This window comes from Rhincodon typus, chromosome 5 (assembly GCF_021869965.1).
Source record: "Rhincodon typus isolate 14 chromosome 5, sRhiTyp1.1, whole genome shotgun sequence".
NCBI lineage: Eukaryota > Metazoa > Chordata > Chondrichthyes > Orectolobiformes > Rhincodontidae > Rhincodon > Rhincodon typus.
This window is the reverse complement of record NC_063336.1, coordinates 46,652,950-46,668,662: the sequence shown is the minus strand read 5'-3', so window position 1 is coordinate 46,668,662 and position 15,713 is coordinate 46,652,950. Positions and strand designations below refer to the sequence as shown.

The 15,713-nt window shown below is 40.3% G+C and overlaps 1 protein-coding gene across 2 annotated transcripts in view; it reads left to right on the top strand.

The window, feature by feature from the left end:
- Window positions 1-15,713, top strand: part of LOC109935547 (4-galactosyl-N-acetylglucosaminide 3-alpha-L-fucosyltransferase 9-like) — an 83,599-nt gene that overhangs the window by 15,355 nt on the left and 52,531 nt on the right. For both annotated transcript variants that reach the window (XR_007262181.1, XM_048597525.1), the window contains exon 2: window positions 12,830-12,887. The gene's annotated coding sequence lies outside the window, so the exon portion shown is untranslated. The remainder of the gene's footprint in view (window positions 1-12,829; window positions 12,888-15,713) is intronic.

The window sequence follows — 15,713 nt, the reverse complement described above, 5'->3', positions numbered from 1 at the left end:
CCTGCCACCTTTTACCTAGATGTAAAACAGAAGCAAACTTTAGCAACAATATTTGCAGAGGCATTAGTCCTATTCCAGTTTGAGGTATTTATTGTAGTTTCAATATTGTAATTTAGCTGACTAACATTTGTTTGAGGAATGGAGTAAAAGGAATAGTATTCAGCTCATCAAGACTTTTTGGCTATTCAATTAGATCATGGTTGATCAACTACCTCAGCACCACTTTTCTGTATTATCTCCAGTTGCCTTAATATCACTAGTCTCCAGGAATCCATCAATTTCTGTCTTGAACATGCTCAATGATTGAACTTCCACAGTCTTCTGGGTTATAGAATGCCAAAGATTCACCACCATCTGAGTGGCGAGTTCTTCCTTGTCTTAGTCTTACATGGTCTGCCCTTTATTTTGAGGTTCTATCTCTTGGTTTTAGATTGACCAGCCAGTTAAATATCTCATCTATACTCAACCTGAAAGAATTTTGTAAGCTTTAATGAAGTCACTCCAGGGAATACATACCCAGCATCATCAATCTCTTATCATAAAACAATCCTGCCACCAGAGGTATTAATGTGGTGAAACTTCATCGCATTCTCTCTGTGGCTTGCATATCTATCATAGATAAGAGGACAAAGAACAAAGAATTGTACAACACAGGAACAGGCCCTTTGACCCACCAAGAGTGCGCTGACACACAATGCCTTTCTAAACTAAAATATTTTTGTCCATAACCCCCAATGCGCATTTATAAATCTGTCAAGATACCTCTTAAACATTGCTAATGTATCTGCCTCCACCATTTCCTCTGGCAGCACATTCCATGCACTTGCCATCCTCTGTGTGAAAAAAAAAAATTGCCTCTCACATCTCCTTTAAATGTAACCTCTTTTACCTTAAACCTGTGTCACCTGGTATTTGACATTTCTACCCTGGTAGAAAAGACTCTGAGGATCCATTCTGTTCATGTCTCTCATAATTTTGTAACCTTCTATCAGATCGCACCTCATCTTTTGACATTCAAGTGAAAACAAATTAAGTTTGTCCAATCTCTCATCATATCTAATACCCTCTAATCCAGGCAACATCCTGGTAAATTGTTTCTGTAACCTCTCCAAAGCTTCCACGTCCTACTGGTAGTGTGGCAAGCAGAATTGTATGCAGTGCTCCAAATGTGGCCTAACTGAAGTTGTATACAGCTGCAACATGGCTTGCCAGTTTTTATACTGTGTGCCCCTGAATGATGAAGGCCAGCATGCCATATGCCTTCTTGACTACCTTATCCATTTATGTTGCCACTTTCAGGAAACCGTGGACCTGTATGTTAGATCCTTCTGTATGCTGATACCACTAAGGGTTCTGTCATTCACTGTATACCTCCCTCCTACATTAGCACTCCCAAATTGCATCACCTTGCATTTGTCTGGATTTAATTCCATCTGCCATTTCTCTGCCCATCAGGTCCTGGGGACTTGTCTACCTTAATGCTTTTCAAAACACCCAAGCACCTCCTTATTTATTTTAATTATATATTTTATTTATTTTCATGTGTATTTTGTTACATGATACAGCGAAATGTGTTGTACAGTGTTGCCACTCTCCAGTGCTCTCTTTAAATACAGAAAATAAACCAAAACGTAGAACACAAAGGCAGAAAAATAAAGAAATAACGTTCAACTTTGCAGTCCAAAAATATCAACATACCCCTCCCCAAGGGGAATTCAACTCAAAAAGTAAGAAGGTTATGCTTCAGTTATTCAGGGAGCTCATGGGTCCACATCCAGAATACTATGTACAGGACTCGTCACCTCATTTAAGGGAGAACGTAGATGTGATGGAATGAGCTCAGAGAGGGTTTATCAGAATAACACCTGGAATGAATGGGTTGTCTGATGAGGAAAGGCTGGATGGACTAGGCTTGGATCTGCTGGAGTTTAGAATAGCAAGAGGTCACCTGATTGAAACCTAAAAGACCTTGCGTGGTGTTGACAGGGTAAATGTGGAGAGGATGTTTCCATTTATGGGAGAATTTGAAACGAGGAGACACAGTTTAAGAATCAGGGGTGACTCACTTAAAATGGGTATGAGGTGAATGTTTTTTCACTGAGTGTTAAGAATCTTTGGAACTCTTCTTGAAAAGGTGGTGGAAGCAGACTCCTTGAAGTTCTTGTTGAGCAATTCTTGTGAAAGGGTATCAGGAATAGGCAGGAATGCAGCTTTGAGGTCACAATCAGATTAGCCATGATTTTGCTGAAACTTTCAAGCTGGTTTGAGAGGGTGAAAGCCTCACTGTTGCTCATTCATGTGGGGAAGGTGATAGCCTAGTGGTATTATCACTGGACTATTAATCCAGAGACTCAGCTAATGTTCTGGGGACCTAGGTTTGAATCCCACCATGGTAGATGATGGAATTGGTTTGTGTTTTAAAAAAATCTGGAATTAAGAATCAACTGATGACCAGGATAGTTGGAAAAACCCATCTGGCTCACTAATGTCCTTCAGGGAAGGAAATCTGTCATCCTCAGCTGGTTTGGCTGACATGTGACTCTAGACCCACAGCAAAGTGGTTGCCTTTCAACTGTTCTCTGAAATGGCCTACCGAGCCATCGCAGCAAGGGATGAGCAACAAATGCTGGCCAGCGAGTGAAGCTTATGGCTCCCAGATGCCTAAAAATTGACTCTAAGTATAGTGTCCTCAGCTGGTTAGTAACATGCTGTTCCTTACACGTAGTACTTATTGGCCAATTAAGTTAATTTCCTGGGATGTTCCAGTTGCCCCTGGGCTTCACACCGACAAGGAGCGATGCTGCTGCCCTGTACACATGTTGTCTCTCTCAATGTCTCTGAAGTTGATGATCAAATCAAATGTATCTCTGATACATTTTTTGTTGTTATATGTCAAAGTACCTTTGGTCATCAAGACCTAAAACATTGAATCTGTTTCTCTCAACAGCTGCTGCCTGACCTGCTGAGTGTCCCCAGCGTTTTCAGCTTTTTATTACCGATTTCTATCTGAAGTACACTGTGGCAATAACTCTCTGCCATTGCCTCAACAAAATATAAATTAAAAATGAAAAATGTTGAAATAACTTTTTTAAAAAATCTTCTTAATATTTTAATAGGATCTGCTAAATCCCACTTCTTTGAATAGCTTCGTCCCTGACTCTGTTACTCGCTGCATCTGGACAAGAACCCAAAGCAGCACCAAGATTGGGTAAACACTGATAAAATTAGGCAAATAATTCAATGACACTGCTGCATCCTACAAATTCCTATTGTTGCCTTCCTGAAAAATAAAATTGGACACAACTCTGAATGTTCAGAGATCAGGAGGTTGAAGACTAGATTTTTATCCAGGCCTACTCTCAAGTCAAGCACTCATGCAGTGCAAACCAAAAATCACTGACGTTAGGCTCAAGAATGGAAATTGGGTGGTGGGCTCCATTAGTGTATTGGGTGTCAGCTGCTGGTGCTGGAAATGGCTCTATGATGAGTTCTTCTTCAAACACTGCTCGTTCAATTTTGGGGTCAAAAGGTGGGTGAATGTAGGAATGGGCTACAATGAAGGACTGGCACAGCAGAGAAAGCACTAATTGTGCCCCAGGTAGATCTTCCTGTTCCACATGAAGGATTTTTATAATAAATAATCCACTTATCTGTTGCTGATAGCCATAGTTGGTGGGAGGGATGCAGGCACTGAAGAAAGTAGACTTCATATTTGCCTCTTTCTCATCACCAACAAAAATTCAAAATGCTACTTATGCAATTTAGTTTATATACTTTAATTATTTTCTTAATTACTTAGAATAAATTCTATATATCATAGCATTTACTGTGGTTATTGAATGCTAGAAGAACATGCATCAAATTTATACTTTTTTTTAAACTACGGCTATGTGCTTTAAGTATTTATTTTAATTATTTTGTTTCATGTTAGCTTTACGGTGTTAGTCTTGTTGTAGGAAAATGTGAAATTTTCCATTTTGGAAGAAAAAATAAAAGCATATTATCTAAATGGTGAGGGATTACACAGCTCTGAGAAGCAGAGGGATCTGGGTGTCCAAGTACAATAATCACCAAAGTTTAGTTTATAAGTACAGCAAATAATTGGGAAAACTGAACTGCTATATGAAGTTGTAGATGCAGGTACTGTTACAACATTTAACAGACGGGAAAGGAAAGGTTTAGAGGGGCCAAACACAGGCAAATGGGACTTCGTCAGTATGGACAAGTTGGACCGAAGGATCTGTTTCCATGCTGAATGTCTCTATGACTCCATTTACTGTAAGACCAAGTTGCAGCTTAATTTCTCGAGAGGTGCTGAGTTCTCTAATTTCAACAAGACTTTCACTTCCATGTTATCTTCAGGGCTTATCTGTCCCTACAATTTACTCCTAGCACCCAAGCCTTCCCTTATGACTAATACTTGCATGACTATCCAGATCAATTCCCATAATCTCTGAACCTTATGCAGCTGCTGATCATTCCCTTCTACAGAAGATAGAACAGTACAGCACAGGCCCTTCCGCCCACGATGTTGTGCCGAACTTTTACCCTAAACCTAAGGTCTATCTAACCTCCACCGCTACCTTATATTATCATCTATATGCCTATCTAATAGTCGCTTAAATGCCCCTAATGAGGCCGACTCCACTACCCTCTCCGGCAATGCATTCCACGCCCCTACCACTCTGAGTAAAGAACCTACCTCTGACATCTCCCCGATATCTACCTCCTTTCACTTTAAAGGTATGTCCCCTCGTAAAAGCTACCTCCACCCTAGGAAAAAATTCTCTGGCTGTCTACTCTATCTATACCTCTGATCATTTTGTACACCTCTATCAAGTCACCTCTTATCCATCGTTGTTCTAAAGAGAAAAGCCCTAGCTCTCTCAACGTTTCCTCATAAGACCTTCCCTCCATTCCAGGCAACATCCTGGTAAATCTCCTCTGTACCTTTTCTAATGCTTCCACATCTTTCCTGTAATGAGGCAACCAGAACTGGACACAATACTCCAGGTGTGGCCGAACCAGGCTTTTGTACAGCTGCAGCATAACTTCACGGCTCTTGAACTCAATCCCTCTATTAATGAAAGCGAACACACCATACGCCTTCTTAACAACTATCCACCTGGGTGGCAGCTTTCAGGGAACTGTGAACGTGAACCCCAAGATCCCTCTGCTCCTCCACACTGCCAAGAATCTTTCCGTTAACCTTGTATTCTGCTTTCAAGTTTGTCCTTCCAAAATTAAACACCTCACACTTTTCAGGGTTAAACTCCATCTGCCACTTCAGCCCAGCTCTGAATTCTATCAATGTCCCTTTGTAACCCAGAACAGCCCTCCACACTTCCCACAACGGGACCCACCTTTGTATCATCCGCGAACTTGCTAATCCACCCTTCCACTCCTTCATCCAAAGCATTTACAAAAATCACAGATAGAAGAGGACCCAGAACAGATCCTTGTGGTAACCCACTCGTAACTGAGCACCATGTTGAATATTTTCCATCCACTACCACCCTTTGCCTTCTAAGGGTCAGCCAATTCTGAATCTAATCTGCCACATTTCCCCCTATCCCATGCCTCCTTACCTTCTGCATGAGCCTACCATGGGGAACCTTATCAAACGCCTTACTTAAATCCATGTATACCACATTCACTGCTCCACCTTCATCCACGTGTTTGGTCACCTCTTCAAAGAATTCAATAAGGTTTGTGAGGCATGATCTACCCCTCAAAAATCCATGCTGACTATCACGAATCAAACTGTGCCTATCCAAGTGATCATAAATCCTGTCTGTCAGAGCCTTTCCAATAATTTGCCCACCACTGAAGAAAGACTAACTGGCCTGTGATTTCCAGGGTTATCCCTGTTCCCTTTTTTGAACAAGGGAATGACGTTTGCGTCTTTCCAATCTTCCAGCACTATACCCGTGGACAGTGAGGACGAAAAGATCATTGCCAAAGGCCCTGCGATCTCGTTCCTCACTTCCCATAGAATCCTTGGATAAATCCCATCAGGCCCAGGGGACTTCTCTCTTCAACTTCCTCAGAATTCCTAGCACATCTTTACTAACATCCACCTCCTCTAGCCTACCAGCCTGTTTCACACTGTCCTCCCCTACAACCAGGTCCCTCTCAGTTGTGAATACTGAAGAAAAGTATTCATTAAGGACCTCTCCTATCTCTTTAGACTGTGCAAAAATTCCCTTTACAATCTTTGATCGACCCTACCCTTTCTCTGGTCATTCTCTTGTTCTGCACATACGTGTAAAAAGCCTTGGAGTTTTCCTTGATCCTATCCGCCAAGGTTTTCTCATGCCCCCTTCTAGCTCTCCTTAAGCCCTTTCTTCAGCTCCTTCCTGGCTAACTTGTATCCCTCTAGACCCTTTTCCATTCCTCTTTTCCTAAACCTTACATAAGCCTCCTTCTTCCTCTTAACCAGTCGTTCGACCTCTCTTGAGAACCATGGCTCCCTCACCCGACCGCATCTTCTCTGCCTGCTACGGACAACATATTGAGCACATGCAGTATGCATTCCTTAAACAATCTCCACATTTCTGTGGTGCTCTTCCTTGACAGCATCTGTTCCCAATTTATGTTACCCAGTTCTTGCCTAACTGAATTGTAATTACCCTTCCCCCAATTATAAACTTTACCCTGCCATTGTTTTGAGGAAGAATCACATCAGACACGAAACATTAACTCTGTTTCTCTCTCCACAGATGCTGCCAGATCGGCTAGCTTTCTGCAGCATTTTCTGCTTTGTTTCAACTTTCCAGTATCCGCAGTTCATTTTAGTCACATCATTGTTGACTTCTGAGTACTCATCCAGTTTTTGGAACTTTTTTGATCCCCTTAGTATTGCAAACCATTTTTTTGGAATACAGTCAGAGATTCAGTTCTTGAGATGGAAATGATCACAGATTCACAGGTATTTAAGTGAAGACATTTCTACTTCTCTCAGTCACTCAAGCTGTTCTATAGTTCTGAGATTGATCCATTATTACAGATTCCTGTAAGCAAAGATAGCTGCCAACATCAATCCTGTCAGTGTCTTTGGTAATAACATACCTCTTTATTCACATGCAATACAGGATATCCAAACTTAGCCTACTTAGTTGCACCTCATAAACAATCTCCAGTCCCCAGAATAAGTCTGGTGCCCCTGTGTTACAATCACTTGAATGCCAACGTGTGCTTCCTTAAAAAATGTGCACACATCTGTGTACCTCTGGCTTCAGAAGGTTCCACAAAGTGCACTGACGGAAATCACATTGCAATAAATATGTCCCTTTTCCAGGTGTTCAAGTCACTTCATGTGTAATTTGTAGACAAAAAAAATCTGTGTTCGAGGGAACATAATCCCATTAGTGACAGGCTTTGCACACAGCAACATAGCCCTATCACAAATACAAGCCATCTTCTTATGTTTCAAATCAAAGTATTAAGCAGAAAAATGTCATGTAAAAAAACTCACTCCTTGTCGCTTTCATAAAAGAATTTGTTGATAAGATAATGCTAAAAGAGAGACAGGGTTAAGTTTGTGTGGCTAACTGGTGAAACTGGCTCATATTGACTCTTAGACTCCACACAATGAAGCAATATCATTGACAAGTACAGCTCAGAAACAAAGGGTTGAATTCTCATAAAACTGACAAGCAAGATGTACCATCAAATTGACAGATAAAGATTGGAATTGTTCAGAAGAAACTTACAAGATACATTGGTTGATGGTACATGCTAGAAACCATTCTGAGTGAAATAACGTTGTGATCTACTACTTATTCACTAAGAAATTAATCTCTGCTTCACCTAAGAAAAGCAGGTGTATAGTTTACTGGCCACCTGATTTGCAGACAAAGGAAACCTGATCCCAGGACTCTCACGGAAATTACACTGTTAGTGACAGCCCATCACACACAACAAGAGCCTCTTACACTGAGAACAGAACAGATTATAGTTAAACATGCATCCCAACATGAAAATCTGCCACTAATTCTGATGTCATCTGCAAACGTACTTCCTATATTCACATCCAAATCATCTATGTAAATGACAAAAAGCAGCGCTCCCCCGTCCCCTACCGTCCATCCAAGGTGTAACCTTGATCCACATGTGGCCTGTTTGAACAACATGAACACATAGCCAATATATTTAGACTTTTAAACTGAGATAACAAGGTGTAGAGCTGGATGAACACAGCAGGCCGAGCAGCATCAGAGGAGCAGGAAGGCCGAGATGTGCAATAAAACTACCTCAGCTGCACAAACTGTTTCCTTATAATGGTGTATCTCAACAAACTCCTTGCCTAAGCTGCTTGCTACCTCCCATACACCATGCCCCAGAACATTCTGCATACAAAATTACTCCAAATTTGTACCCATCTACCCTTCTTCAGTCAGTATGAGGAGCTGGGCGTCAGCTTAAAAAGTGGAACCTCAGAAGGTAATAATATTAGGATTATTATCTGAGCCACATACAAATTGGCATTGGACAAATCAGATGAGAAATGAAAATATGGCTTAAAGACTGATGTGGGAGAATTGGGTTCCCATCCTTCGGCACTGAAGTAACCATATGGCAAGGTCTGGAAAGCAAAGATTCATACAGTCATGCAGCATAGAAACAGACCCTTCAGCCCAACCAGTCCATGTTGACCATAATCTCATACTAAACCAGTCCCACCTGCCTGCTCCTGGCCCATATCTTTCCTTTTCATGTATCTATCCAAAAGTCTTTTTAACATTATAATTGTACGAGCATCCACTGCTTCCTCTGGAAGTTCATTCCAAACTCAAACCACCCTCTGTAAAAAAAACTACCCCTTCTGTCTTTTTTAAATCTCTGTCCCCTCACCTTAAAGATGTGTCCACCAGTCTTGAAATCCCCTATCCTAGGGAAAAGACAACTGCCATTAACTTTATCAATCTCATTATTTTTTAAACTTCTATCAGGGCGCCTCTCAACCTCATAGGCTCCAATGAAAAACATCCTTGCTATCCAACCTTTCTTTATAACTCATGCCTGAAACTATTAGTAAGGGGAGATCAAACCCCTCTGAAAATTTAAATTGAAACACAAACCCCCAATCTGTTATGGCAAGTGTAGATGTCCCCTTCTAATGATTAAACTCAAAACACCCAGAGAAGCTTGCCTCACCTCACTTAACCTGTTAAAAAGGAGTACTTAAATGAAAAAAAATCCCTGATATTCACTTGAAAGCAACAAGTAACAATTTACTTATTTAACCCTAATTTAATTAACAGAACTACTGACAAATTGGAGAATTCCCCTTTGACTACTAACTATTCCCTAACTGAACATAATTCTACCAGTATGCTGTTCCAATAAACACAAGTCTCACTTATTTAAACCCAAGTAACAAGAAGACTAAATCAAACTTAGTCTCTCAAAGCCCATACAGAATGCATCTTCCAGAATGTTCTGCCGGCTCCGCTGTCTCTCCAGTCATAAATGCATTTCTTCCACTCATCCTTCTGTTAGGGATGTTTTCTCTGTGAATTCTTCTGTGAGGACTTTTAGCTAGAAGTGCTGTGGTGCCTTTATGAATAGATGGTACTTTCCCAGAGAGCTTAGCGATTTCTGTGAGAGCCAGATATTTACTCTTCAGATGGCAGTTCTCTCTCACACCGATTTTCAGAAACCCTTTTCTTATATACCCCAGATGACCTGTCAATTTTCTCATAATAAGATTGGTCCAAGGTTGTCAAAACCATCAGATTTAAATTCAATTGGTTTTCAATCTCTAAGTGCTTGCTTTAAATTAATTGGCTGATTCCAGCTAGTTGACAAAACATCAAAACAGGCCTCAGGTTTCCAATCACACAGCCAATCAATACATGTTTCAATTTCAGAACTGGCTACACCATTTTAGTTGCTTACAGACACATTTTGGTTTCAATCTCCAAGCTTAGAAAAGCACATCACCTCTTAAAGGGACTATGCACTCTTACCCAATATCATTTCTATAAATTCTAACTTCCTGCCTTCCGATTCACAAGTACTCTAACAACTTCACAACAAGACCTAGTGGAAATTAGGAACAGATGATAGGTATAAATAAAGACTTTTAAGAAGTGTGGGCTATGGTCTACAGTGAACCGTCCTGGGACTGCTGTTTCTCAGAGCTGAGTAACTAGGTAAGTAGAAAATGTTTTAAACTAAATATTGGGTTCAGATTCCAAAGCATGTGGTAAATGAAAGAGTAGTGAGAAGGCAAAATAGATAGGTATTAATCTGGAAATGTCAAACAGAACTGGACTGGAATTGACCTAAACTATGAATTACAAAAAGGAGAGAAAAAAGGACAAAACCTAACGCGCAGTCAAGGCATGTATGTGATATTCTAAACAAACCAGAAGAAATGTTAGCAATTAACTGAGCCAACTAAAAGATAACAGTCCACAAATCAAGATCGTGGAACTCTCCCCTTATTGACATTATGGGTATAGCAGAAGGCAGACCAGCACCCATTTCTCAAGGGAAAACAGGGATGGGCAAACATGCTGACACAGCCAGCAACACCCACATCCTGAAAGTGAATTAAAAACAAGCATCTACAGAAAAGGCAAACAATTGTGCAAAGAAGTATGGCAGGCCAAACAATGGGGCAGAATATTTTAAAAAAAATACAAAGAATAACTTAAAAGACTAACAGGGAGGCAGAAATTAGAAACAAAAGTGAAATTGCTGGAAAAACTCTGCAGATCTGGTAGCATCTGTGGAGAGAATTCAGAGTTAATGTTTCGGGTCAAGTGATGCTTCCTCAGAACTCCCTCAGAAAGGGTCACTCGACCCAAAACATTAACTCTGATTTCTCTCCACAGATGCTGCCAGACTTGCTGAGCTTTTCCAGCAATTTCTATTTTGGTTTTTGATTTACAGCATCTACAGTTTTTTCAGAAGAAAATAGGGTTTATATTAAAAAAAGACAGAGTTTCAACAGCTGATTAAGAAAATTAACAAAATGAACGTTGGTCTTATAGGAAATGAGTCCAGGGCATTAATAAAAGGAAATAATGAGATGGAAGATTATGTTGAATTGTTATTTTATGTCAGTCTTTACTGTAGTGGAAACAAGTAACATTACAGAACCAGCTGGCAATCAGAAATTGAAAGGAAAAGAGGGACACAAGAATTACAGTCATCAGGGTTGTCATCTGTTGAAAATTATTGGAATTGCAGGCTGACAAGCCCCCAGGTCCTGCTTCTTAAAAAAAAGTGGCTGATGAAATAGTTGATGCATTGATTTCAAGATTTTCAAAATTCACTTGATGAGAAGATTCTATTAGATTAGAAGGCAACTAATGTAATTCCTGAATTCAAAAACTGAAGGAGAGAGAAAGCAGTCAATCATAAGCCTGTTAGCTTAACATATATTATAGTGAATAGCTAGCTGAGGAAAACTGGCAGCTAGCTGAGGGGATGTGTGCCATTTTGGTCTCCTCATCTGAGGAAGGATGTTCTGATTATGGAGGCAGTGTAACAAAGGTTTACTGGACTGATTCCTGGGATAGCAGGACTGACATATGAAGAGAGTTTGGATCGGTTGAGACTATATTCATGGGAGTTTAAAAGAATGAAGGGTGATCTTACAGAAACCAATAAAACTATAACAGAACTAGACAGCATAAATGCAGGAATGATGTTCCTGATGACTGGGGAGTCCAGAACCAGAGGTCACAGTCAAGGATATGGGGCGGGCCATTTAGGACTGAGAGTTTAGTGATTGTAACAGCCAGGTGAATGTCATAGAATATGAGTTCCCTGATTGGGGCTGTTTATCTGGTCCAATCAGGAAGCCCTGGCTGGCAGATATAAACAGGAATGTTAGACATCCTGCTCATTCTGAGAGCTGGCTCTGAGGAAGCTGGATCAGTGTCAAGCATTCACTATGTGTAAATAAAGAGTGACTTTGTGACGGGATATTGGTCTCCTGTCTCCTGGCCTCCAAACACCTTTCTAACCTCACTCAGCCAATAGCCGTGGGACAGTTCCTAATGATGTTTGATGAATGCTGTGTCTTTGCCTACCTTCACCTGAGAGTTATTTTGATTTTGTTTCTATGAACAATTATGCTTATTTTCAATGCACAGTGTAAATGAGGTGGGTTTGGTGCCAAATAAATTGCTGATGCTAGTTTCATTGGCATCGTGACCTCTGTGTTCCCTAGAAGGCTTCTTTTTGTTTTTAAATGCTAGAATTTTGGAAAATACTGCTCTAATCACTGTTAAATTAAATCTCTTGCTAGACAGTAAAACGCTTGGTAACTGTAGTCCTACCAGACCACAGGGCTTCATTCTTAACTTGAGGGTTACCATACCTCAGATGAGGGGAAGAGATGGAGAAGGAAAACTCTCTCAGCCAGGGCAGGAGTTGAAACCACACTGTTGGCATCACTTTGCATTGCAAACCAGCTGAGCTAACTGACCCCACTACACAGTAGATGATAGGAAAATGCAATTTATAAGAGACCCAAATATCCAACAGCTCCCCTGTGATAAGAAAATATGCTTAATCAGATATCGTAACTAATTGTTAACCAATCTGTTCATTTCTAAGGTGCGAATTCAGTTCCCAGGTTTCTTGATTACATTTTCCAAATAACATCATAAAGCTATTAGTGCTATTAATATCAAATGTTGAGTGGCCACTAAGAATAAGACCTAAATCTTCAACCATGGGGTCTGACTAATGTTATCGAATCATACAAAACATACTAACTGAGCATTTGACTTCCTTCTTCTATTTTTTTGTTTGGCTGGACCATTTTAACCAGATGTTTTTCTGATGTATTGGTCCTATTTAGGATTGATCTGCGATTTGGAAACAAAAGAGGAGTTGGGTGGCCAAATTGGGAGATGACCGTAAGTGCCTCATTTCTGCATGAAGCTATATCTGTAATGTGTGTTGCGAAGTTGTGTAAAGTACTTGTGAATTGGAAGGCAGGAAGTTAGAATCTGTTTGTAAAAATGATAGGGGGTACGAGTGTGTAGTCCCTTTAAGAGGTGATGTGCTTTTCTAAGCTTGGAGATTGAAACCAAAATGTGTCTGTAAGCAGCTGAAGTGGTACAGCCATTTCTGAAATTGAAACACGTATCAGTTGGCTGTGTGATTAAAAACCTTAGGCTTGTTTTGATGTTTCAGCAACTAGCTTGAAGATAAGCCAATTAATTTAAAGCAAGCACTTAGAGATTGAAAACCAATTGAATTTAAATCTGATGGTTTTGACAACCTTGGACCAATTCTACTATGAGAAAATTGACAGGTCATCTGGGGTATATAAGAAAAGGGTTTCTGAAAATCGGTGTGAGAGAGAACTGCCATCTGAAGAGTAAATATCTGGCTCTCACAGAAATCTCTAAGCTCTCTGGGAAAGTACCATCTATTCATAAAGGTACCATGGCACTCCTAGCTAAAAGTCCTCACAGAAGAATTCACAGAGAAAACATCCCTGACAGAAGGATGAGTGGAAGAAATGCGTTTATGACTGGAGAGACAGTGGAGAAGGCAGAACATTCTGGAAGACACATTCTGTATGGGCTTTGAGAGTCTAAATTTGATTTCATTTTCTTATTACTTGGGTTTAAATAAGGTGGGACTTGTGTTTATTGGAACAGCATACCAGTAGAATTTTGTTCCTATAGGGAATAGTTAGTAGTTAAGGGGGAATTGTTCAATTTGTTAGTAGTACTGTTAATTTGTTCACTGTTCCGGTTAAGTAAATAAATTGTTACTTGTTGCTTATAAAGTGAATATCAGGGATTTTCTTTCATTTAAGTATTCTTTTTTAACAGATTAGTTGAGGTGAGACAAGCTTCTCTGGACGTTTCAGGTTTAATTATTAGAAGGGGACCTCTACACCTGCCATAACAGATTGGGGGTTTGTGTTTTGATTTTAATTATTAGAGGGGTTTGACCTCCCCTTCCTAACATGTGATATATGGAATTTCCTGTCATAGTTATCTCAGTGGGTAGGCAACAAAAGATTGGCTTCTGTATCGGTCTTGTATCTCCCCCTTTGGTCTCTCTTTTTTTGTGCTTTCCTTTTTTCTTACATTGAATTGTCGGAATAGTCCCTCATTCCAAATTGAAACTATACTTTGAGGACTTTGATGATGTTGGCTCATGATTAGCTGGTTACATTACATTCAATTACAGCAACACTTCACTTATGAACTTAAAAGGTTTCCCAGCTCTCCCTTCACCTGTGTGCATCCTGTGGGTTTTTTCTTATGTATTTTCCACTCTTAGTCACCAATTGTCCAAGCCCAAAATAAATTTTACTTTAATTCTTATCTCCTGACTAATAGCTCTTTATTTGTTTTGAAGGCAGCACTTCAATGGATTATGCAACAGTGCATTCTTCTTTTAAACTGCTTTCATGTTCTTTCAGGTCACATAACTATTTTGTCAAGGACGTGTATATGTCTGAGACCAGTTTTTTGGTCCATTTTCACCATGCACTCTTTCATATTAATACAACCACTTTTGCACACTTTCCTTGGTATCCAAAGATTATGCCACGTATTCTTGACTTTCAAGTGAACTTTTTCCAATTTGTTTCTATGTTCAGAACAAAGAAATCTGTGTACTTCAACAAATACTATTTAACTATTTAACTTGTTATAACATGTCTTACATACTTGCATTTGTGGCATAAAGGAATTAAAGCACTGGTAGATTTGGATACGGAGAATATTCCATTTGGATAAAAGATTCAAAAGGGAACAAATAAGTAAGGATCAGGATGTAAATCCAGGATTAAGCAGGGTTACAAAATAAAACATGGACATTCACTTATATCAATAATATTGACATTTACTCTACACGAAAATGGTAGTTCTAAAGTGACCGTTTTCCCTTATTGCCTTATCCTCCTTCTTGTCAAATGCGTATACAATCAGATTTTAAGGGTTATATGGTCTCTGTTTCAATGACAAACTCCAGTCACGCACACCAGAACTTCATCACTTCTGTTTTTACTGCCAGTTTCTCTCTGCTGTTTCATTATTTTTTATGCATCTATTTTTGAAATGACAACACTGAGGGATAGGTGAAGTGACTCACTCCTTCAGAATCCCTCAACTTACAACTCCCCCACCTGCAGCAGAACTAACAGCTGTGCTGTCCACATTCCTCTGCCTCAGTACCGCAGATTCTCCTGTTACAGGTGAAAACAGCCCACTGTGGGTATGGAGAGAGAGCCATGATAACTGTTGGCCTGCCTGATACTCGACTGCTCACCCCTTACAAGGAGAGGATCCTGATCCTGAGCACCCAAGCAGCTGACTGACCGTGTCCAAGCCCCTGCCTTGGTGTTGGAAGCTGCTGTTGACTTACTGTGTTGGAGCTCGCCTTACTGAAGGGCGTCTCTCTTGACCTGACTGGTGACCGCTGACAACAATGACAAACTTTCTGGCTTTGCATCTGCACTAAATGTCAAGGCAGTTCAGAAGCACTGTCACTCTGCCAACTCTGACGGAGGGGACATGCCACAACATGGCAGGGATGCTGTGACCAACAAGATAGGCTCAAAGTGAGTGAGCGCTGAGAGAACAAGCCAACATCCCTTAGATGCAGCATGCTCCAACCTGTGAGTTGGGTGCCTGCGCTTGCATGTAAAATGTCTTTGCAGCAACATTGCCTTGTTGTCTCGGATTCTCCAGCATCTGCAGTTCCTACTATCTCTG